A 25,944-nucleotide genomic window follows, 5' to 3' on the forward strand; every position below is an offset into this window, starting at 1 on the left:
AGTAGGGGAATTAAGGGATATGAGAAAAAGGCAGGTAGGTGGAGACCAGCCATATCATTGGATGACCTATTCCTGCTCCTTTATGTTCTTACGTAAGACTGGGTCAGGGTGACAAATATCAGGCAGGCACCATGGAATATTAGATTCTGGGTGATTTTAAGTCCAGGGGCTCATAAACATTTCTCACCACTGGCTTCCAGCACTTCACTGGGAAGGTGGGTAGCTCCGACACAGGAGGCAATGTTTGTTGGTGGATTTGTTGGGAGAGGGAGTGCTGCGAGGGCAGATGTTTCAGCCATCAGGCCAGTGGTACCATTGAAGTGTCTCTGTTGGTAAGCAGTTAGTAAATTACTCCATTGTTAATTAGAAGATAGTAAATTAGTGAAAAATGTTTGTTGGGGTGTGTTGTAGGGTTCAGCTATGGGCTGAAAGAATGGACAGATGCCTCGGGAATTCCAAAAAAAAAGTCTGCCAGTCAGGCTGATCATTCCTGTTCTGAAGATTTGCCAAAAATATATAAGAAATTTTTGCCTAGAAATTATAATGGCCCCAAGATATTACTGCATTTGGCATCAATGGCAAATAAGGTTCCTTACAAAAAAAAATTACAAAATGAACTAAAAGTCTGAAATAATGTCAACATACTTTACAACTAGAAACCAATAGTAAGGTGAATCTTGCAGTTTCCAATATGGCCAGGTTTGAGTGTACACACTGTCAACGCTTGCAATACAGTGATAAGAGAAAGGCACATTCCCTAAGAGGACCAGGAGAGGCAGAGAGCTTGCAGATTCACGTCAAGGGACATGATGGAGGTCCTCAACAAAGATATTCAAGCCGACTAAAAAGCCCCATGCCAAGGTCAACCTGAACCATATGTAACTTCCTGTCGAAATTACAAAAAGTGCAAAACTTGTCCCTACATCTCCTTCACCTCCATCCTGGGCCACAAACAGACTTTCCAGATAAGGTAGTGCTTTCCACATACCAGTAAATTGCCCAACCTAATCTATTGCATTCAGTGTACCCTCCTCTACATCAGTGAGTTGAAACATAGATTGGGTGAGCGCTTTGCCAAGCATCTTATGCTCTATCTGTGGATCTAAACTTGAGCTTCTTCAGCCAACCATTTTAACTCCCAAATCACTCCTACACAGATATATCTGTCCTCAGCTTCAACCCTTGCCAGGGTGAGGCCAAATGTAAACCTGAGGAACACTACATCATATTCCTCCTGGACAGTCTTAAACCTCACGGCATGAACATTGAATTTTTTTCTAATTTTATGTGACCCCCCAATTCCATCTGGTTCTACTATTTCCCTCTGTAATTATTTTTTTCCTGTAATTATTTTTTCCCCTTCTCTAACTTTTATTTCTGCCCCTCTCCATCCCTTGAACCTTCTGTCCAAGTCCCTATCAACTTTAGGTTTCTCCTCCAGCCTCTTTCCTCATTTATACACATCATATCATCCCCTTCCCATTTGTCCCAAGTGTAGACCCGAAACCCAGCAGGTTGTGTGTCCTGCGACGCCCCTCCAGCAATTCTTTGCTCAAGATTTCAGTATCTTCAGTTTTTGTGTTCCTCCATAGGAACAGGACTGGCACAAATTGTTCCATCTCTCTCTCTCTCTCTCAAATATGTCCTCACGAGATAATGACATGACGTGTTTTCTCTCTCACACACACACACAAAACAGATTATGAAAGAGAAGAGCAATCTCTCAAGTGATGGGAGATGGCATGAACATTGAAATCCATCATTTGATTCGAGCCCTGTTACATTCTGTTTGGGCACAACTGATCAATGCTTGTTAATCCAGGTCTCTTGCATTGAAAGCAGAGATGGAAAAGTTCAGCCAGGGCTCATGTAAATAAGTTTCAACAAAAAAAAGAAGGGAATTTCTGACATAAAGAAGAGAGATAAATGCAGGTGGTCTCGCTCCAGGACAAACATCCAAGAAGTTGGATATCAGTCATTCTGGGCATGAAATTTTGCAGCAAGATTGTGTTTAACTCAAAACTTTCATGAAAGGAATCATCCAATTGTTCTGTAAAGCAGCTTTTTATGGCATTTACACGTAGAAATTGATCAAGCTCATATCCCAGCCTGGGAGCTTATAAGTATGTTTAAAAACAGACATTAAGTTCTTGGGAGTCACTACATCAGAGTATCTTTCCTGGACCCAACACACTAATGGCATTGTGAAGAAAGTACACCAGCTCATCAATTTCCTCAGGAGTTTGTGAAGATTTGGTATGACATCAGAAACCTTAGTAATTTTCTACACATGTGGTGGAAAGTGCATCACAGACTGGTATGGGGACACCAATACCCCTGAGCCCTCCAAAGGTAGTGGAGACAGCCCAAGAAATTACAGGCATAACCCTCCCCACCATTGAGAACATCTACAGGGAACACTGCCGTCAGAGTGCAGCAACAATCATCTAGAATCCACATCACCCAGCACTCACTCTGTTCTCGCTGCTGCCATCTGGAAAGAGGTATAGGTGCCACAAGACTCACATCAGCAGGTTCAAGATCAGTGGTTACCCCTCAATGCAAACTCTTACTTTTGCACTTTATTTAATTTTTTTATTCAGTCAGTTTGTTTACATTCATTATCTATTTACAGTTTTTTAATTGTGTGCATGTGTACATTGTGTAGTTTTTTTTTCTTTGCACCACAAATAAGCCTCACCTGCAGTAAAAAAAATCTCAGGGTTGTATAAGGCTGGAAAGGGGTACTGATGGTAATGATCAGCCATGATCTAAAATGGCGGTGCTGGCCCGACAGGCCAAATGGCCTACTCCAGCTCCTATTGTCTATTGTCTATTGTCTATTGTCATATATGTACTCTGGCAATAAATCTAAAATCTGAGACTGCAGGATGCACTGGGACAGTTTGCATGACACAAATCGAAAAGAGCTGGAATTAAGTTTATGGGAGTTGGGCCAAAGGGCTTGTTCTGTGCTTTATGACCCAATGATTCTATGGCTCTATGCATTTCCTTCTCTGATCCTACAGTCAGCAAATCATTGCCTAGTTAGAGTCCCTTTAAATAATAAGAAAGGGAATGGGCTAACTCCATGAACTCCGACTAAAATCAGAATGGGGAGAAAAGGGAGTACAAATTTGCTGCCAGAAAAATGTCCGAAGAACCAGCAGGCTGAAAGTACCAGGCTCAATTTTTCAATTGTTGCAATTTTGCCAACGTAGATAATACCACCCCCTCTAGGTAAGATTTTTAAAAATGGATTGCATATTTTCTGGATAATTAAATTATCTTATGGTCAGAGTTACGGCCATGTTATCCTTTACAGACACCTACCTCAGTGCAGTGCACCTGAGGCCATACCTGGGCATATGGACAGTCTTATGGTATCTTTAGTTACACCTTTGCCACTAAAATTAAGCCCCCCTCTTTTTTGGTAGTTCGGATCATTTCTATGACTTTAGACTGGTTAAAACTGTACAAATGGGATTGCAATGGGAGAAATAGCATGACAGTGGATTTGGAGGGTTTTATGGAGACAGTAGAGATGGTACTTTTCCAGTGCTTTTAGGTGACCGGTTTCTCTGGAACATGCAGGTTTGGGCTCTTGGAATTCAAACACTCTTTTTCTTTTCTCAGCCAATGTTCTTTCATTCGCTGACTGATATGAGTTACGAGTTACCGTCATAAAAAGCAAGGCACCTTCTTCAGTAACTACAGTACTGGGCAACTGCCCCAACCAACTTTAATTGAGCTTTGCAGATGGTTCAACATGTTTGCCAAGAAGGGAGTTTTTTGTTTTCATGTACCAAATCTCCAACATTATGTTGCAGCTGGCACTATGTTTGGGTCATGTAATTTTCAGAATAATAAATGATCTCCAAGGTCCTTCTGTTAGAGAAATGAGCAGTGATAGAGCCATTAAATGTCAAGGGATAACTGGGGCATAAAGGATATTTTCAGACACCACTATGTGCAGCACCAACTTGACACTAATTCTTCCAAGTGGAAATGGTATATTTCACTCTGAAGCTTTGCTCAAAGTCCCTTACGTGAATCTCAACACTTTAAGGCATGGCCCTGCCAGAATATCAAAGAGAGTTTCTCCTCAGCACCATCTACTGCTTTCCTCTCTCCCCTGCTGTTGTGTCTGGGGAAACACTGTGCCCATGTAATGGTCAGAATATGAAACCTGAGTTTACATTGGAGGTGGGAGACCGTCTTCAGAAAATTTAACAGGCCCCACTCCACCACACCCAGGTGATCTTGAGAGCTGAATATCATCTTGAGAACTGTGATTCTCTTCACTATGTTCAATATGGCCCAATGGCTGTGCTTGTAATAGAGAAGCATGGAATGATGTAAGGAACAGTGGGATGGCTTAGAACAAAGATATTTGAGTCTCTGGAGTGTGAAGAGGTTGTGTTCACGCACTCGCCTTTGGGGATTATTCTCTTTGCAGTGGATGAAGATCTATCAGTTCAAATGTGGAAAATAGAGTGGTGCTCAAACAAGATCTATCGTCTCTTGAGAAGGAGTGTAATTTTTCTCTTCCAGAGTGCTGTATCCATAAAATCACATTTGTAGTAATGAGCTACAGTCTATGAACTGGGGAAGCTAAGAAGTTCAGGGCCAAGGTAATCTTTAATTCTGTGGGCATTGCAAACCAGGCATAGGTGTGCAGGTGGAGCTCTACCTTTGGAAAGTTACAGTGAAACCCAGTCACCAATGACGAAGAAAATCTTGGGCTTAGGCCACACTTGAAGAATTCATTGCAGTTCTACTCATCACAACACAGGAAGAACATGGTTAAGCTAGAAAGACTCAGAAGGATGTTGCTGGGATTGGAGGTCTTAAATTATAAGGAGAGATTGGATGGACACTGTATGTTATGCTTGTAACAAAAGGTGGCCATTCCAAAGGAGGTAACACATGGATTGACAAAGCATATGTGTGCTTTATATTTATTGTGCATTCCAGGCAATGATGCACATGATTGAAAGTGCTATTATGTTTTCTTGCCTCTCCATTTTTTTTTGCTAAATAGGAAGATTGAATAATTGGACAAAAAAAAACAGACAAATGGGGTTTACTGTGAGGAATTGGTAGGTCATAGAGTTTAGTAAGAGGAACCAAGAGGTGAATTTATCATTATTATTAAATAGTGAGAGGTTCAGCAGGCAAGTTGAACAAGTAATATTGGAAGCAGTCCAAAAGGAAATTCACCGTCTAATTCCTGAGATAATAGGTTATCTGATCAAGAGTTAGAGATTAGAAGAATGAACAATGACCTTATTCAAACATATGAAATCCTATGGAGGTTTGACAGGGTAGATGTTAAGATCAGAAGAAATGGTAGATGTAGGTTTGATTCCAACACAAGAGAAATTTGGATAGGTACATGAATGGGAGGGCAGCAGGGCTACAGTCCAGGTGCTGGTCAATAGGATATTAGAATAATAGTTCAGCACAGACTAGATGGGTCAAAGGGCCTGTTTCTGTGTTTCTATGTTTTCACTAGTGAAAGATTCATGAATAAGGAGACATAGCTAGAATTTTTTTTCAATGGGTAGTGAATCTCTGAAATTCTCTGACCGTAAGGATGAAGAATGGCCTTGTGATTAAATATACTTAAGATGGAAACGGATCTTTGAAAGATCAAAGAATTGAAGGTCATGGGGAACTGGCAGAGAAGAGACGGTGAGGCCAGTATAGATTAGCAATGACCATATCAATTGTCGGGGCAGGTTTGAGGAGAGAAATGGCTATCTGCTTGTGTTATATAACTTTTAAAAAACTTAATTGTATTTTGCGATCAATTTTCCCCCATAAGTCAGTCACAGTGCACATAAAATATGTGCTGGTGTTTGAACTTTCAGTCTGTGAATTGTAATAGAGACAAACATAGCTGAGGCACACTAAGTTTTACTTTCAAGTTCCTACTATATCTTTCTAATTCAGAGCCATGCTAAATAACAATGTTTACTCGAATGCAGTGATCTTTGCAGTTCTTGCCGATTTTCGCATCACCGCTGTACTGCTGATCTTCACAGAGAATAAAAGGGAATTGTGTTTGTTGCCAAGATAATTATACATTGTTAAATATTTAATATGTAATGTTTTTTGAAATCTATTGGATTTTGAAAGAGTCCTGAGTAATGGAAAACTAGGAAATCGGCAGAGAAATGTCAAGAGTAAAAAGAATTACTGTAAAAGAACAGACTGTAAGGCACCAATGAAAATCTCTTTCCATTGATTTTTATTGGACAATTCACAACTCAAATCCAGCATTAAAGGAAACTCAAACCTATAAAGCAATTTAAAATAAACAAGCTGAGGAAACCAGCCAGCAGGTGAACAGGAACACAATATGAAGTGACAAGTATTGAGAACTCACATAATTGATGACAGATAAACTGTAAAATACAGCAAAGTTGTGCTGACCTATATAAACCTACTCAACAAACTAAACCTTCCCTACCTTACACTCATAACCCTAATTTTTCTTGAATCTAAGTATCTTTTAAATGTTCCCATTGTACCAGCCTCCACCACTCCAGGTACCCACTGCTCTCTGGGTAAAAATAAAATCACCCCTGACATCTCCCCTGAACGTTTCTTCCTGCACTATGTCCTCTGGTGTTTACTACTCTTGCCCCAGGAAAAAGGTGCTGACTGACCATCCTATTAATGCCTCTCATAGTCATCTCTCATTCTTCTTTACTTCAAAGAAAAAAGCCCAAGGTTTGTTAACCTTGTCTCTGTTAACCTTTCCTGACGAATTTGTCTAAGAGAAGTGTATCCACCTGCAGATCCTGACAAATGAAGCTAAGGAATTAGAGCTGGAGTTGAATGAATTCTGGATCATTTGTGAGGCGGGGGGGGGGGGGTGATAGACAGGAGTTACAAGGCTGCTATCACCCGTAGAAAGCAGGAGGGTTGCTGGGTGACAGTCGGGAGAGCTAAAGGGAACAGTCAGGTATTACAGGGTACCCCTGTGGCCGTTCCCCTCAATAACAAGTATGTCATTTTGGAAAATGTTGGGGGAAGACTATCTACCTGGACAAGACACAGTGATCAGGTCTCTGGCACGGAGTCTTGGTTCTGTGGTTAAAAAGGAAATTGGAGAAAGGATAAGTTGTTTTCAGGCAAAGATGTGCGAGTAAGTGGAAATCCTTCAAAGGTGAAATGTTGAGAGAACAGAGTTTGGATGTTCTTGTCAGGATTAAAGGCAAAGTTGGCCGGCATAGGGAACCTTGGTTTTTGAGGGATATTGGAGATCTGGTTCGGAAGGTGTATAGCAGGCATAGGCAACATGGAAAAAATTAGGTACTTGAGGAGTATAAATAATGCAAGAAAAACCTCAAGAAAGAAATCAGGAAGACTAAAAGAAGACATGAGGTTGTTTTGGCAGAAAATGTGAAGGAAAATTCGAAGAGGTATATCAAGAGCAAAGGATAGTAAGGGACAAAATTGGTCTCCTTGAGATCAGAGTGGTCAGCTTTGTATGAAACCAAAAGAGATGGGGAAAGATTTTAATTTTTTTTTCATCAGTATTCACTCAGGCAACTGGCACAGAGTTGAGGGAAGTAAGGAAAACAAATAGAGAGGTCATGGAACATATTGAAGCAAATAAGGGTGGATAAATCCTTAGGGCTTGAAGGACCTTGAGGGAGGCTAGTTTAGAAATTGCAGGGGCTCTGGCAGAAATATTTAAAATGTCCTGAGCCACAGGTGTGGTGCTGAAGGACTTGAGGGTAGCTCACATTGTTCCATCATTTAAAAAAGGCTACGAAAGTAACCCTGGAACTTATGGGCCAGTGACCCGGATGTCAGTAGTAGGTAAATTATTGGAAGGAGTTCTAACAGATCGGACATACAATAATTTGGTTAGCCATGGACTGATTAGGGATAGTCAACATGGGTTTGTATGTGATAGGTCATGTTTAACCAATCTAATAAAGTCTTTTGAGGAAGTTACCAAGAAAGATGAGGAAGTTGCCCACATGTGCTTTAGTAAGGCCTTTGACTAGGTCCCACATGGGAGGTTAATCAGGAAGGTTCAAATATTTGGTATTCTTGGTAAAGTAGAGAACTGGATTTGACAATGGCTGGATGGGAGGAGCCAGAGAGTAGTGGTGAATGATTGCTTCTCAGGCTGGAGGTCTGTGAATAGTGGTGTGCCTCAGGGATCGATGCTGGGACCATTGTTTATCATCTATATGAATGATTTGGATGATAATGTGATCAAATGGATCAGCAAGTTTGCAGATTACACTAAGATAGGAGGCGAAGAAAGTTTTCAAAGCTTGCAGAGGACTAGGTGGGAAAATGGGCTGAAAAATGGCAGATGGAATTTAATAAGACAAGTGTGAGGTTTTACATTTTGAAACGACAAACCAAGAAAGAAAATACACGGTAAATGGTTGGGCACTGAGAAGTATTCTACTGAGGGGTAGAATAGTTTATGTAACACCTCACCAGCTACAATTGAGAGATGCATAAACTGAAGGGTTAAATTTAACACAAAATTTATTAACCAATTAACAATAGAATTACCTTAATAAACTTAATCCCTTTATGGCAACTCTACATTAACAACAGATATTTATAAGGTGTATGTGGAAAAAACCCAGACCACAGACCAAGCTCAAAATGCCCCAAAATTCCCAAAACCTCAACCCTCCACTCTCACCACAGTCCAGGGCCCTAAACAGGCCTTTCATGTGAAGCAACACTTTGCTTGTGTATCTTTAGGATTGATTTACTGCATCCAGTGCTCCCTTAGTGGATTTCTCCACATCAGAGAGACTGTGCACAGACAGGGAGATCACTTCGCTGAGCACTCTATCCGCACCAGTGACAAGGACCTCTCAGTGGCCAACCATTTTAGTTCTGAACCCACTCCTATACTCAGATGTCTATCCATGGCCTCATGTACTATGCCATCTAGACCAACTATAAATTGGAGGATCCACACCTGATTTTCCATCTGGGCATTCCCTGACAGATGGCGTTAACACAGACATTTCTGGTTTCTGCTAACCTGCTCTCTCTTTCTTCCCCCCTTCCCTTCCTCCTGTCTTCTTTCCATCAACTCTCCACTCCCTTCCATCTCTATTCATCTAGCCATCCCCACCCCCACCCCCAATTGCATCTGTGCCCTCCCCTCCCTTCTCCACCTATTACCTCCTGCCCTCGCTACCATGCTCCTCTCCTCTTACCTTTTTATTCGGACACCAACCAACATTTTTCCATACCTTGATGAAGGGTTCAAGCCCAAAACGTTGGTTATGTATTTTGATATTTGCTATATAAAGGACCCTGTTTGACCTGCTGAGTTTCTCCAGCATTGTGTTTTTACTGTCCCTCAGAATCCTCTCCAATATTTCACCCAACACTGATATAAGGCTCACTGGTCTATAATTCCAAGGAATCTCCCTATTACTTTTATTAAGCAAGGGGACCATATTCACCATTCTCCAATCCTACAGCACCTCTCCTGTGGCCAGGAGGATCCAAAGATTATTGCCAAGTCCCCAACAATTTCTTCTCTTGCTTCCTGTCGTAACCTATGGCATATCTCATCTGGTTCCAGGGACTTATCATTCCTGATGTTTTGGAGACCCAGCACTTCCACTTTCTTAATCTCAACATGGTCCAGCACATAAGCCTGTTCTATTCTGACCTCACCTTGTCAAGGTCCCTCTTTCTGGTGAAGACTGAAGCAAAGTATTCATGTAGGACCTCCCTTACCTTCCCTGCCTCCAAGCACATGCTACCTCCTTATCCTTAAGTAGCCCCACTTTCACTCTTGTCATCCTTCTGCTCTTCACATTTGCATAGAACCCTTAGCATTCTCCTTAATCCTACAGGCCAGGGCCTTCTCATATCCCCTTCAAGACCTTTCTTGTTCCTTCCTAGCTACCATATAATTCTCATTAGCCCTTCCTGTCCTTTGCTTCATAACCTCTGTGTGGTTCCTTTTTCCTCTTAACTAGCTGCCTCACCTGTTCTTTTAATCTACAGTTCCCTTCTATAGGTTTCCCCGCTATCCAAAAGTAGAGCATTCCTATGAAACCTTTTGTAAGCTGAAATGGCATAAAGCCAAGAAGCAATTACCATTAATTTATATGAGAAAAAGTTTTGAGCGTTCCCAGACTCCAAAAAAATTACTATTACTGGCTGTCTAAAAGAGACCACTTTGCTACTAGCAGAACCAATAATAACTTCAGCAACTTTCAAGATTCTTTCTCTCTGTGTGTAAATAGTACGAATGGTGAATGCAGGCAAGTTCAACACATGCACAATGTCTTTATTTCATTCACCATAATCAAAATGCTTAACTTCATCAAGTTTTACGCTAAGCGTAACATCCTTACGAGCTCTCTTAGGCTTTTCTGATACCTTAGGACATATCTTGCTAAAGGATGCACAAAATAAATCGAGATAAAGCGCAGATGTTCACAGATGCAGTTCAAAACTATGATGGCTTGATGCTGAGTGTAATTCCCGGGCAAGGAGCTTGGCAGCGCCACTCTTGCTGCTTTGGGCACACGCTGCCTCTATAATGGTTCGCTGCAAAATAAAAGCTGAATGCTATTTTTGCTTTTCGCCTTTTATTCGTAAAAGCAAAAGTCCTCCGGATTTCTTTTGGTTAGTGAAACAGGCACTAATATAGGTCTTTTGTAAAGGTGAAGTGGCATAAAGCAAACTTTCGAAAAGCAGAGGATACCATCTTTTCCTGTCTCAATGGACAAACTTATCCAGAACCCCACACAAGTGGTCTCTAAACATCCTCCACATTACTTTTGCTCTCCCCCACCCACCCCTGAGAACATCTATACCCAATTAACACTCCCTAGTTCCTGCCTCATCCCATCATAATTGCCCTTTCCCCAATTAATCACTTTGCCATTTGACCTACTCTTAGAATTGTCCATAGTTACGTTAAAGGTCAGGGAGATGTAGTCACTTTCACTGAAATGCTCCCCCACCAAGAGGTCTGTCACCTGATCAGTTTCATTGCCAAGAATTAGATCCAGTATGGCCTCTCCTCTCGTCAACTGGTCCACATATTGTGTCAGAAATCCTTCTTGGACATACTTGACAAATTCTGCCCAATCCACCCCTCTTTCAGTAAGAAGGTACCAGTCAATATTTGGGAAGTTGAAGACTCCCATAACTACATCCTTGCTATTTCTGCAGCATTCCAAAATCTGCTCAATGTCATGAGGGCTATTCGGGGGCCTATCGTCTTCTCCTAACCCAGTAATCGCTCCCTTCCTGCTTCTGACTGCCCACCTACACTGACTCAGAAGACGATCCCTCCACAATTTCCTCCCTTTCTGGAACTATGATGCTATTCCTGATTAATAATGCTACTTCCCACCCCCATCCATCTTTTTTACCTCCCATCCTAACCCTTTTAAAACATCTAAACCCTGGTACTGCATCAGCTAAGTCTCTGAAAGGGCCATAATATCATAATTCCATATACTGATCCATAAACTCATCTGGCTTATTCCTAATACTTCTTGCATTTAAATAAACATATTTAAATGATGGAACAATGTGAGCTACCCTCAAGTACTTCCTCACAAGCTCACAACATATTGCATCCACCTTCCACCATCAGCTCTATTCTCTGACCTCTCACTCATCCCCTTGCCAAATTAGTTTAAACCCTTTCCCCAACAGCTCCAGCAAACCTGCCTGACAGGATATTGACCCCCCACTGGTTCGGGAGCAAACCTGTCCTTTTTGTACAGGTCATATCTTCCCCAGAAAAACTCCCAATGTTCATGAATCTGAATTCCTATCCTCTGCATCAACTTTTCAGCTACACATTCATCTGCCATAACTTCCTATTCCTGCCCTCACTGGCACGTGGCACATCCTGAGATTACCACCCTTGAGGTCCTGCTTTTTAGCTTCTTTCCAAACTCTCTACGTTCCCTCTTCACGAACTCATCCCTTTTCCTATCTATGCCATTGGTATCAATGTCGACCACATCATCTGTCTTCTCACCCATCCACTTGAGAATGCTGTAAACTTGATTTGAGGCATCTCTGATTTTGGCAACTGGGAGGTAACATACCAGTAGTCTCCATCTTGTGCACAGAACCTCCTATCTGCTCTCCTAACTACTGAATCCCCTATCACTGCAGCTCTCCTCTCTTTTTCCCTTCTGTGTTGAAGCGCCAGACCTTGTGCCACAGATCTGACTACTATTACCATTATGTGGAAGAACCATATTTATTCCCACCAAGGATGATCCAACTGTTGTGTAGGCTGTTGAGAATTGAATTGTTTATTGCCACATGTACTAAGATACAATGAAAAGCTTTGTTTTGTCTGCTGCTGAGGCAGTCAATCCATACTTAAGTACAGCAGGTATGCAATAATAAAACAAAAGCTCAGAGTGTAATGTCATCAGTCAAAGTGTGAAAGGTATAGTGTTGTGAAGTTAAAGTGCAGGGTATAGAGAAAAGTAGTTAAAAGCGCAAAGACATCATCTTTTACCAATGAGAGGTCCATTTAAGAGTCTCATAATAGTAGGAAAGAAAATATCCTTGAATCTGGAGGTTCATGTTTCTCGATGGAAAGGGAAAAGAGAGTATGACAGGCTGGGCTGGGTCCTTCAATAGGTTGGCAGCTTTCTTAAGACAGCAGGAGGGAAATATGGAGTTGGTGGAGGAGAGGCTTGTTTGTAGGATGCCTGAGCTGCCTTCACAACTCTGCTTGGGTGATAACCTGAGCTATGTCCTCAACTCAGGAAAAGTCGACTTTTTTTTTCCAAATGACAATAATTTTTGAATTTAACATCATTTATTCTTCATCCTCCATTGCTATAGTTGCATTTTATTTGGCATTAAGCATTTACACTGACCAGCACCCAGTCCATACCCCTCTAGTCCCCTCCTATCCATGTAACGATCCAGTCTTTCCTTAAATGTAACCAATGATCCCGCCTCGACCACGTCTGCCGGAAGCTCATTCCACATCCCCACCACCATCTGTGTAAAGAAATTTCCCCTCATGTTCCCCTTATAATTTTCCCCCTTCAATCTTAAACCATGTCCTCTAGTTTGAATCTCCCCCTTTCTTAATTGAAAAAGCCTATCTACATTTACTCTGTCTGTCCCTTTTAAAATCTTAAACACCTCTATCAAGTCCCCTCAATCTTCTACGCTCCAGAGAAAAAAGCCCCAGTCTGCACAACCTTTCCCTGTAACTCAGACCCTGAAATCCTGTCAACATTCTCGTGAACCTTCTCTGCACTCTCTCTATTTTGTTTATATCTTTCCTATAATTTGGTGACCAAAACTGTACACAGTACTCCAAATTTGGCCTCACCAATGCCTTGTACAATTTCATCATAACCTCCCTACACTTGAATTCAATACTCCGATTTATGAAGGCCAACATTCCAAATGCCTTCTTCACCACACCATCTACCTGAGTATCAGCCTTGAGGGTACTATTTACCATAACTCCTAAATCCCTTTGTTGCTCTACACTCCTCAATTGTCTACCATTCAATGTATATGACCTATTTAAATTTGCCTTTCCAAAATGTAGCACCTCACATTTATCTGTATTAAATTCCATCAGCCATTTCTCAGCCCACACCTCCAGCCTTCCTAAATCACCTTTCAATCTACGGTAATCTACCTCACTGTCCACAACACCACCAATCTTTGTGTCATCCGCAAACTTGCTTATCCAATTCTCTACCCCTACATCCAGATCGTTAATATATATAACAAATAATAGTGGACCCAGGACCAAACCCTGAGGAACTCCACTAGTCACCGGCCTCCAATTGGACAAACAATTTTCTACCACTACTCTCTGACACCTTCCATCCAACCACTGCTGAATCCATTTCACTACCTCCTTATTTATACCTAATGCCTCCACCTTTTTTCCTAACCTCCTGTGGGGAACTTTGCCAAAAGCTTTACTAAAGTCCAAATAGACAACATCCACAGCTTTCCCTTCATCAACCTTTTTTGTAACCCCCTCGAAGAACTCAATCAGGTTTGTCAAGCATGATCTACCCCTGACAAAACCATGCTGATTACTCTCTATCAATCCCTGTACCTCCAAAAATTTGTAAATAGCATCCCTCAGAATACTTTCCATCAACTTGCCCACCACAGACGTCAGACTTACAGGCCTATAATTCCCAGGTTTGCATTTGGACCCTTTCTTAAACAAAGGAACCACATGCTCCACCCTCCAATCCTTTGGTACCACCCCCGTGGCCAGTGACATCCTAAATATCTCTGTTAATGGCCCCACTAACTGTCCACTAGCCTCCCTGAGTGTCCTAGGGAATATTTTGTCCAGTCCAGGAGATTTATCCACCTTTATCTTTTTTAACACAGCCATCACTACCTCCTCGGTTATCCTTATATGCTTCATGACCTCCCCACTATTTTTCTTTACTTCAACTGGTTCAACATTTTTTTCCCTAGTGAATACTGAGGCAAAGAAATCATTCAAAATTTCCCCCATTTCCTCAGACTTCTCACTCAGCCTACCCTCGCTATCTACAAGGGGTCCAATTTTATCTCTCACTAATCTTTTACTTTTAATGTACTTATAGAAACCCTTTGGATTTATTTTTACTCTGTCAGCCAAAGCCTCTTCATGCCTTTTTTTGGCCTTTCTAATTTCTTTCTTAAGATTCCTTCTACACTCCTTGTAGACCTCCTTCAACTTCTCAGCTCCCTGCTCTTTATACCTCTTGTACACCTCCCTTTTTCTCCTAACCAAATTTCCAATATTCCTCGAAAACCAAGCCTCCCTATGACTTCCAGCCTTCCCTTTGATCCAGACTGGGACATAACTACTCTGTACCCTCAAAATTTCTTTTTTGAATATCCTCCATTTTTCATTAACATCCTTACCTGAAAATATCCTGTCCCACTCAATACTCCCCAAATCCCTTCTTCTTCCTTCGAAATTTGCTCTTTTCCAATCCAGAACCTCAACTTTAGGCCTCTCCTTGCTCTTCCTTAAAACTACCCTAAAACTAACAGAATTATGATCACTAGACCCAATTGGTTCTCCAACATTAATGTCTGCTACCTGACCTAGCTCGTTCCCTAACAGGAGATCCAATATTACACCATCCCGAGTCGGTTCTTCTACTAACTGATTTAGAAAACAATCTAAAAATAAAGTGGTTTCAACAAATTACCAGCATAATTTTGCTGGGGTTGACCAAAATCTTTGGAAAATTATAAAATCTTTATAGAAATTTCTGACCAGCTTCATAAAGAACTAAATTAGTTTAGGGCACAGCCTTGACATGGAATCCAGTGAACAGAATTTGTATGCCAATTCCTGATGGGTAATACTGAGTTCCTTCAGCAAGAAGAGATTCTATGAAATTTAACCTTTTGAAACCATGTTATAGTTTTTTGTAAAGATTTGGAGATTGGCTTATCTTGGTGGTGTCCATCTATATTTTCTGTGGTATTTTGGGTCCAGTTATCTGCAGAATTCATTGTATTCCAAAACAATGATATGTCCTCCATTTTCCAACAACAGTCTAGTTCATATTTTGGTTGCTGGAAATAAACTGCATAAATGGGAATTTATTCAATGTTTTTAAAAATGGTATAGAATTTCAAGAGGATATCAATTCAGCTGCAGAGGAGAAAGGCAAGATGGGCCGACATTTACTCACCTGTGCTATTGTTCGATCACTTCAGAGGGGCCCAGTTTTAGCATCTTACTTTAAGAATCAAAGCTGTTAAGCAGCTTCACCATTTGTGGAAGCTGCTTTTAATATGGAGGAATGACATTCCCTAGAGGATGAAATTTGTTGATGTATGTCACTGGATCTTTCCAAGTAATTTCCAGTTGTTGTTTTTGTTTCCTCATCCACTTGGAATGCTGTTTTTAATTTCCACTGACAGGCCAAATACTAATGTTTCAGAAAGGGTTAAAATTTGCAAGCAATTCTATATGAAACTTTCTCGATGTTGTTTATCATATTTCTATGTAGTCTCCTTGCAACATCTTCCAGCCAAGGTTACAACTGGATTCTCGGCCATGTTAGAGATTGCATATTCTAGTTTTTTAGTTCTTTAGTTCTGTGAAGTGGACGGATCAGAGTGGTTTCTATTGACTGTCTAACACCGTTTTAATGGCTTGTAAGCTTGTATAGCAATAACATTAACAATATTTTATATTGTTTAATAAACTTTGTGGGAAAATTAACTCAACTTTAGTACAAATTTGTTTGAATGTGTCAAAGCCAACAACAATATTTTCTGATCCTCCAAGCAACTATAAAGGAAAGTAGTCACTATGATTTAAGTCAATAGAAACAGAATTTAGTCAATACAAATTGTCTTAAGTCACTACGAAGTTAGAAATTGGATTTGGAATTTGAATTGGATCGATTGGCCTCTGTTTAGAGCATTTTGAACAGAAGGAGGCACAATTGTCACCAGCGTCATCAAGGCAATTGAAGAAGCAGTAAGCCTTACATAATGATTACTTCTGTGTGTCCATTGCAAGTTAGAACACAGTTTGGAGAAACAGCCACTTGTCCTTTGAGGACTGTTTTGGTTTTAGAGTTATTGTTGTGTAAGTTTGATGCCTGAGTGTGACGGTCGGTGGATGGATAAGGAGAATATGGCAGCCGTTGTGGAAGCTGCTGTTCCTGAGGAGCTATGTGACAAGGAAATGAAGGTCAAGGAATTTAGAGAAGAACTACAACATAGGGGATTACCTTCAAGTGCAGCCAAAATTACTCTTCAAGCAAGACTGAAAGAGGCAACAGGAAGAGAGATGGTTACGGCTGCTGGGAATACAAACCCCACAGAATTACTGCAAAAAACATCAATAGAATTTAAGAGCAGCCACTTGGAATTGTTTGAAGGTGTGCCACAAGATGATCGTGTGGAGGATGGGCAATCCAGAGTGGAGACAAAGTCAGATATTAAGGCCATCTAAAATAGAGAATGATAATACTACCAGGTGATAATGTGCAAAATGCTAGAAGCTGGAGAAGCAAGAGAAGTTCTAAAGCAGGCTCCAGAGTTTCAAGAACTGCATCTACATGTTTAAAGGTTCAGGCTGACACAGTAGCTCTTGAAGCAAAAAAAGAAATGCTTCAAAATAAATTGGCCTTTGAAGAGCAGGAGGAGTGGATAAGAGGAAGACGGGGTCAGCTAGGGATGAAGAAGGAGCTGCTAAGGAGGGAGATGGAGCGGGAGGAGGAGCAGCTAAGGAGGGAGGAGGTACAGCTAAAAAGGCAAAAGGATCAACTACAACTGGATACAAAAATTGTTGTTAATCAGGCCAGGACGAGGGTACTAGGGTACTCGTGTTCAAAACAAATTATCTGAAATGCCTAACATTTTGGAGTCATGTTTTGAGGTAAGACATCAGAAAAAGAAAATATTTTGATGCCAAAGAAGAGTGCCAGTGCTACGGTTACAAGATGTGTATGTACCCGAACAAAGCAGGGGAGGCATGGTGGTTCCCGATCTCAAACCCCATTAATGTCTCCAGTGGACAGAGATGTGAGCCAAATATTATCTTATGATGCAGGATACTTGTCACTCCCATCAGGTAACCGGAATCTAGGTGAACAAAGTAACGTACAGTCAGGCATGAGAATGCAAGATGAAATAGCTGTATCATTAATCCAGTTACAGCCTCTCTCTGCCCAAGAGAGAGATTCAAGTTTTTAATGGTGACCCACTTCAGTTCCCAATGTTCATGAGACACTTTGAACACAGTATTGACAATAAGAGCCAAAACTCGAAGGATTGTCTATATTATATGGAACTGTTCATGAATGGACAACGACAAGAATTTGTAAGGAATTGTCATCATATGGATCTGAATGAAGGATTTGAAACAAGCTTGCGACCTTTTTCTAAGAGGATGTTGCAATGTCATGATGAAGATTGGCCATCTACAAGAGCTTGACATCTCTCCTAACGTGCTAATCATTTTAAATAAATTATCCTACCAAATGAGAGAACTTTGGAGAAGTTTGGTTGTTGAATACCAGAAAAGATGTGATAAAATGGCTACTTTTATGGATTTGGTGGAGTTCATTGAAGAGCAAGTGGATATTGTCACAGATCCAATGAATGGAAATATCAAAAGCACTCAGACAGTAAGTAAAGACATTAAGAGTTCCAAATCATACCCTCCACCTCCCTGGAAGTTGTGGATAAAGAAATTAAGGAAAAGGGAAGTTTGCCTGCTGTGAAGAAATGTTTGTTCTGTAATGATAAGCATGCTTTGGAAAAGTGTGCACAGTTGGAAAATGCATAGTGAGAAAATTGCTTTCCTGAAGGAAAATGGAGTATGTTTTGGCTGTCTGTGTAAAGGACGCATTAGCAAGGACTGCCAAAAGTGACTCAGCTGCGAAATATGTTAGAAGAATATGGAAAAGGAACAAACAACAAGAAAAAAGGCAGATGGAAATAGTGCTGAAGCCTTGGTATGGACAAATGGTCTTACTGGGTCCGGAGAGAAAAACTGTAAACTTTTAACAGTACCTGTCAAAGTCAAGGCCAAGAAAAAAAACTTAAGCAAAATGCAAACTTATGTATTTCTTGACCCAGGTACCACTGTGTCATTTTGCACTGTGGGGCTAATGAATAAGCTTAATCTTCAAGGAAGAAGGTCAAAAATTCTACTGAAAACTATAGGTGAAATTAAACATGTTGAAACCAACATTGTTTTGGCCCTAGAGATTGCTGGACTGGAAAGAAATTATTTTTGTGAACTCCCAGGCAAATACACTCAGAAGACTATGTTTGTGCATAAAGGAAACATCCCCTATCAAATCAACATTGAACCATGGACACATTTGAAAAATGTTTTTATATGTGAAATCAACTCTGACATTGAGTTGCTGATTGGTTCAGATGTACTAAAAGCTCTGGAACCACAAGATACGATAAGGAGTGTGGGATTATGCACTTTATGCTGTCAAACCATGCTTGTTGGATGATTAATGGACCATTAGGAGCGAGAAATCAGGATCAGGACCAGTCAGTTATAAGTGTCAACAAAATATTGATTATTAAACTTGATGAGCTGTGAGAGCAGCAGTTCAAGATTGACTTTCCTGAGTGCCTCAGGGAGGACCAAGAACCTTTAAGGGAATACCAGCAGTTCTTGGAATTGGGGTCAAAATCTGACAAGCTAGTTAATGATTATTATTGCATTGGATTACCTTTAAAGAATATACATGCCTGATAATAGAAGCATTGTCAAATAACGTACACTGAATTTAAAGAAAAGATTCAAGAAAAATTCTTCCTTTCATTCAGACTACACCTACTACATGTCTGAAATGATAATTAATGGTTATGCAGAGAAAGTACCAGATGATATCTTGGAATGTAGTGATGGCAAAAAATGGTACTTACCACACCATGGGGTTCTGCATCCACAAAAGAAAAAAACTTTGAGTGGTGTTTGACTGTGGAGCAACCTTTCGGATAGTCTCAACTCCTACAGGGTCCTGATTTGACCAATATGTTAATAGGAGTCTTAACTAGATTCCGTAAAGAACCTGTTGTCATCACTGTAGACACTGAAGCAATGTTCCACCATGTGAAAGTACTAAAAGAAGACTGAGTTTTGTTATGATTCTTTTTGTGGCCTGATGGAGGCTGTAGTCAAAATATCTTCTTCTTTGGCTTGGCTTCGCGGACGAAGATTTATGGAGGGGGTAAAAAGACCATGTCAGCTGCAGGCTCGTTTGTGGCTGACAAGTCCGATGCGGGACAGGCAGACACGGTTGCAGCGGTTGCAGGGGAAAATTGGTTGGTTGGGGTTGGGTGTTGGGTTTTTTTTTTGAGGGGGAGGACGTGGAGGGGGAGGACGTGGAGGGGGAGGACGTGGAGGGGGAGGACGTGGACTTGTCCTCGGGCCTGCGCAAAGGAGCTTTTAGGTGGAGTGCAGTGCGCGCAGTACTGGCCCCACCCTTTACACCCATGGTTCGTGTGCCGTGGCCGAGCAAGCTGGGACGTGGCAGCGAGGTCCTTGGGTCGTAGGTTTTATATCGGAGTGGCCTTCTCCTATGCAGGTTTCTTACCCAGGCTGGAGGGGCCTGCCTCCCCTCCTAGGTCGGTCCATATAAAATATGGTAGAATACAAAATAACAGGAGTTCTATATGGAGTGACTTCATCACCAAGTTTTGCGAATTTTGCCCTTAGGAAGTGTGCTGAGGACAATATGAAACACTTTAGTTCTCAAGCTAAAGAATAACTTCTATGTTGATGACTGTCTTACTTCTGTAGCTACAGAAGAAGAAGCAATAACTCTTTATCAGACATGAGAGCGATTTGCTTCAAGGGAGGCTTTCTACTAACCAAATGGATAAGTAACAGTCTTCATGTATTGGCAGCCATACCTGAAAGATAAAGGGCAAAGGAAATTAAGAATTTGGTCTTAGACCATGACAACCTTCCTGTGGAGAAGGTGTTAGGTGTATAATGGTGTGTTCAGTGTGATGTTTTTGTTCAATATTATTTGGAAGGACTGACCTCTCACAAGAAGGGGGATTCAGTTAGTTCAATGCATGATCCTCCTGGAATATTGGCACCAGTTGTCCTGACTGCCGAGATGATTCTGCAAGATTTGCGTAGGAGAAGGATTTGTTGAGATGATGAGATACTACAAGAATGGACATATTGGAGTCAGGATCTTCGTATACTGGAAGATTTCAAGATTGACAGATGCTTCAAACACATAAAGTTTGGAACTGTAACATCTATTCAATTGCATCATTTTGCAGATGCATGTGAAAACGGTTCTGGAACTGTTAGTTACCTATTACTGCATTATAACCAGGATCAGGTACATTCTGGATTTGCAATGGAAAAAGCCACAATGGCTCCAAATGGAGTTGATGGCCGCTACGATGGTGAGCTGAATGGACACAATATTGAAAAGAGAGTTGCAGATGAAACAAAAAGACTCATATTTTGGGCTGATAGCATCTCTGCTCAAATACGTCAGTAATAAAACCACAAGGTTTCAAACTTTTGTGGCTAATAGAATCACTGAAATTTATAAAGTCTCACGTCCAATACAGTGGAGATATGAAAGTCAAGCATTTTCTAAAGAAAGAAATGTGGGTGTCTGGGCTTCGATTTCTTCTACAGCCTCAAAAGGTATGGCCTAAAAATCCTGATGTTAAAAGAAATGTTACCAGAAGACCCTGAAATCAGGAGTAAGACTCAAAATGCTGTTCGGATAATGTCTGAACAAATGGATACAGTTACCCGCTTACTTAATACATTACTTCTCATCCTGGAACCATTTGAAAAAGGCAACAGCATGAATACTCAGACTTAAAAGACTTCTTCTTCTTAAATGTAGCAGAAAGGAAAAACAAACAAGCAATGTTCCTGCTCAATTTCAATTGGATAACATCCATCAGAGAGATCTATGACAAAAAGAGACAGGAGATCTTGAGACTCAAGAAAATGGTGGTCTCACAGTTAAAAAATTGGTTAATACCTTCAATACCATTATTCCCTCAGTGCTGGTCAAGAAGCTACAAATTTTAGGCTTCTGTACCCCACTCTACAACTGGATCCTTGACTTGACTTTCTCATCGGAAGACCATAGTCAGTATGAATTGGAAACAATGTCTCCTCCTCACTGATTATCAACAGAGGTGCACCCCAAGAATGTGTGCTTAGTCATTGCTCTACTCATTATACATCCATGACTGTGGCCAGGCACAATTCCAATGCTATCGACAAGTTTGCCAATGACACCACAGTTGTCAGAAGAATCACAAACGGCAATGAGGAAGCGTTCAGGAGGGAGATAGATCAGCTCGTTGAGTGGCATAACAACAACAACTTGTGTTCAACATTAGCAAAACCAAGGAGATGATCGAGGGTTATAATATGAATGTTTGCACCATGATGTTGTCACGAAACACTGAATTTCATGACGTGTTCATGACAATAAATTCTGAATCTAATGCTGAGAAGGAGATAATTTTTTTTTTGCCAAAGGAAAAGATTTGCAGTTGAAATTTCGAGCCTGAAATTTAAGGAATCTGATTTGATTCTTCAGCATATTCACGAAGAGGTGGGTCATAGTGGTTACAACCTCATTATCCAATCAACAGCAAAAATATTGGATTCCTGGTGCCACTGGGTCAATCTGAAAAATTATGTAAAAAAAGTGTTAATTGTCCATGTGTAAATGCAACTCCTAGACAACAGCAGATGGCAGATTTGCCCCTGGACAGAATCTCTCCTGATGAACCTCTGTTTACGTATGTTGGAGTTGATTATTTCGGTCCTTTTGGAGTAAAGCGTGGAAAGGGTGTTGTGAAAAGCTTGTGTTATTTTCCTGTTTATCCATAAGATCATTTCACAACAAAGTGGCATCATCACTTGACACAGACTCCTTCATTGATGTCCTTTGGCGTTTTATTGCCAGGCGTGGTCAGGTAAAAGAACTACAATTTGACAATGGTGCTAACTTTGTGGGGGCTCAACATGAAGAAAGTGCTTACGGACTGGAATCAAGATCAAATTCATTATGTACTACTTCCAAAAGGAATAAATTGGATCTTCCATCCCCCTTCTAGCTCACACTATGAAGGTGTATGGAAAGGATTGATTAGATCAGTATGGAAGGTTCTCAATTCCATACTAGATGGACAAAATCTTAATGAGGAGGGTCTTCAGACAGTTCGATGTGAAGTTGAAGCTACCCTCAACAGTCGTCCAATCACTAAGACTTCTACATTTCCAAATGATATTGAAGCACTTCTCCTGAACCACCTTTTGCTTCTTAAGACTAAGCTTTCATTGCCACACGGGCAGTTTCAGAAGGAAGATATACATGTGCATCGCAGGTGGAAACAGATGCAATTTATATTGGATTTGTTCTGGAAAAGATAAGTGAAAGAATATCTTCCAGTGTTGCAGGAGTGACAGAAATGGTCTAAGATCAGGCACAATTTCACGGCTGGGGAGGTTGTGATCATCATGGACAATTCGGTGCCTCAAAATTCCTGGTTGATGGGGAAAGTTATTGAAACCATCCAGAACAAAGGAGGACTTGAATGTTAAGTTCAGATCAAGACTAAAACTGGCTTTCTGAACAGACCAATTTCAACAATCTGTCTTTAATAAGAGGCAGAAAGCTTTGATAAATGACTTTTATTTTCTTTTGAAATTTAACTGATACATACTACTATGTACTATTTTGATTTTTTTCTTTGTAATGGTAATCATTATTTTTTAAAAACATAATAATTAGGAGCCGGTATTGTGAGGGTTAAAATGGATTGCAAATTTGCAAGAAATTCTGAATGTGGCTTCCTTGATGTTATTTATCATAATCTTATACGGTCGCTTCACCCCAAGTTCAAAGCCCTCTGCGCAGCTCAGATGGCGAAGTCCTCCTCAGCGACAAGATCTCCATCCTCAATCGATGGTCAGAACACTTCCAATCCCTTTTCAGTACCAACTGCTCAGTCCAAGAATCCGCCCTGCTCCAGCTCCCTCAACAACCCTTGAAGCTAGAGCTGGATGAGGTCCTTACCCGGGAAGAGACATATAAGGCAATTGAACAACTGAAAAGTGGCAAAGCAGCAGGTATGGATGGAATCCCCCCAGAGGTCTGGAAAGCTGGCGGCAAAGCTCTGCATACCAAACTGCATGAGTTTTTCATGCTCTGCTGGGACCAAGGAAAGCTGCCTCAGGGCCTTCGTGATGCCATCATCATCACCCTGTACAAAAACAAAGGTGAGAAATCAGACTGCTCAAACTACAGGGGAATTATGCTGCTCTCCATTGCAGGCAAAATCTTCGCCAGGATTCTCCTTAATAGACTAAAACCTAGTGTCGCCGAACATGTCCTCCCAGAATCACAGTGTGGCTTTCGCGCAAACAGAGGAACTACTGACATGGTCTTTGCCCTCAGACAGCTCCAAGAAAAGTGCAGAGAACAAAACAAAGGACTCTACATCACCTTTGTTGACCTCACTAAAGCCTTTGACACCGTGAGCAGGAAAGGGCTTTGGAAAATACTAGAGCGCCTCAGATGCCCCCCCAAGTTCCTCAACATGGTTATCCAACTGCATGAAAACCAACAAGGTCGGGTCAGATACAGCAATGAGCTCTCCGAACCCTTCTCCATTGACAACGGCATGAAGAAAGGCTGCGTCTTCGCACCAACCCTCTTTACTATCTTCTTCAGCATGATGCTGAAATAAGCCAATAAAGACCTCAACAATGAAGACGCTGTTTACATCCGGTACTGCACGGATGGCAGTCTCTTCAATCTGAGGCGCCTGCAAGCTCACACCAAGACACAAGAGCAACTTGTCCGTGAACTATTCTTTGCAGACGATGCCGCTTTAGTTGCCCATTCAGAGCCAGCTCTCCAGCGCATGACATCGTGTTTTGCCAAAATGTTTGGCCTGGAAGTCAGCCTGAAGAAAACTGAGGTCCTCCATCAGCCAGCTCCCCACCATGACCACCAGCCCCCCCCCCCCACATCTCCATTGGGCACACTGAACTCAAAACAGTCAACCAATTTACCTACCTCGGCTACACCATTTCATCTGATGCAAAGATCGACAAAGAGATAAACAACAAACTCGCCAAGGCAAATAGCGCCTTTGGAAGATTACACAAAAGAGTCTGGAAAAACAACCACCTGAAGAAACACACAAAGATCAGCGTGTACAGAGCCGTTGTCATACCCATGCTCCTGTTCGGCTCCGAATCATGGGTCCTCTACGACTCCTAGAACGCTTCCATCAGCGCTGTCTCCGCTCCATCCTCAACATTCATTGGAATAACTTCATCACCAACATCGAAGTACTCGAGCTGGCAGAGTCCGCAAGCATCGAATCCATGCTGCTGAAGACCCAACTATGCTGGGTGGGTCATGTCTCCAGAATGGAGGACCATTGCCTTCCCAAGATCGTGTTCTATGGCGAGCTCTCCACTGGCCTCTGAGACAGAGGTGCACCAAAGAAATCTCTTGGTGCCTGCCACATTGACCACCGCTAGTGGGCTGATATCGCCTCCATCCGTGCATCTTGGCACCTCACAGTTCGGCGGGCAGCAACCTCCTTTGAAGAAGACCACAAAGCCCACCTCACTGACATAAGACAAAGGAGGAAAAACCCAACACCCAACCCCAACCAACCAATTTTCCCTTGCAACCGCTGCAACCATGCCTGCCTGTCCCGCATCGGACTTGTCAGTCACCAACGAGCCTGCAGCAGACGTGGACATACCCCTCCATAAATCTTCATCCGCGAAGCCAAGCCAAAGAAATATGGTCGCCTAGTAACATCTTCCATCCAAGGTTACAGCTGGAGTCTCGGCCATGTTGGAGATTATGTGTTAGTTTTTAGCTCTTTTGTTCTGCGAATATGGATGGATCGGAATGGTTCTGACAATTTCTATTGACAGTGTAACAATGTTTTAACAGCTTGTAATAATGTATAGCAACTGATAATAATGTTAACATTTAATAAACTGGGGAAAATTCAACTCAACTTTAGTATGAATTTGTTTAAATGAGTCATAGACAACAACATTTTCTGATACTCCAAGCAACTATAAAGGAAAGTAGATGCTACAGTTTTTACCCTGATCATAACATGGTCATCCTATATTGTGTGCCAGGCTGATTCACAGCTAGAGCGCAAGTCTGTTTTTTGCAGGTCTGAATGCAACAGTGTGCTCTTCACACTTTCTGACCTAGAAATAGGAATTACGTCAAATGGACAAACCACTTCATAACAGGTGAAGTGCACCAAATCAGTAAGATGAAGGTACACAGGTGCATGAGGAAAATAACAAAATCCATTTTTGAAAAGAGAAATTGCATTCTCTGTGAAAGGAGGCATCACCTGAAGGGAACATGAAGCAGAGTGCAGAGTGTT

At 41.4% G+C, this 25,944-nt stretch overlaps 1 protein-coding gene and 1 long non-coding RNA gene across 4 annotated transcripts in view; both read right to left on the minus strand.

Moving 5' to 3' along the window:
* Nucleotides 1-25,944, minus strand: part of LOC138737005 (uncharacterized) — a 268,455-nt gene that overhangs the window by 101,051 nt on the left and 141,460 nt on the right. The window lies entirely within an intron of this gene.
* On the minus strand, nt 20,268-21,360 carry LOC138737006 (uncharacterized). Its single transcript, XR_011340710.1, has 3 exons — nt 21,298-21,360; nt 20,549-20,678; nt 20,268-20,415 (listed from the first exon to the last, which is right to left on the minus strand). It is a non-coding gene; the product is annotated as an uncharacterized lncRNA (long non-coding RNA).

This window comes from Narcine bancroftii, chromosome 6 (genome assembly GCF_036971445.1).
Source record: "Narcine bancroftii isolate sNarBan1 chromosome 6, sNarBan1.hap1, whole genome shotgun sequence".
NCBI lineage: Eukaryota > Metazoa > Chordata > Chondrichthyes > Torpediniformes > Narcinidae > Narcine > Narcine bancroftii.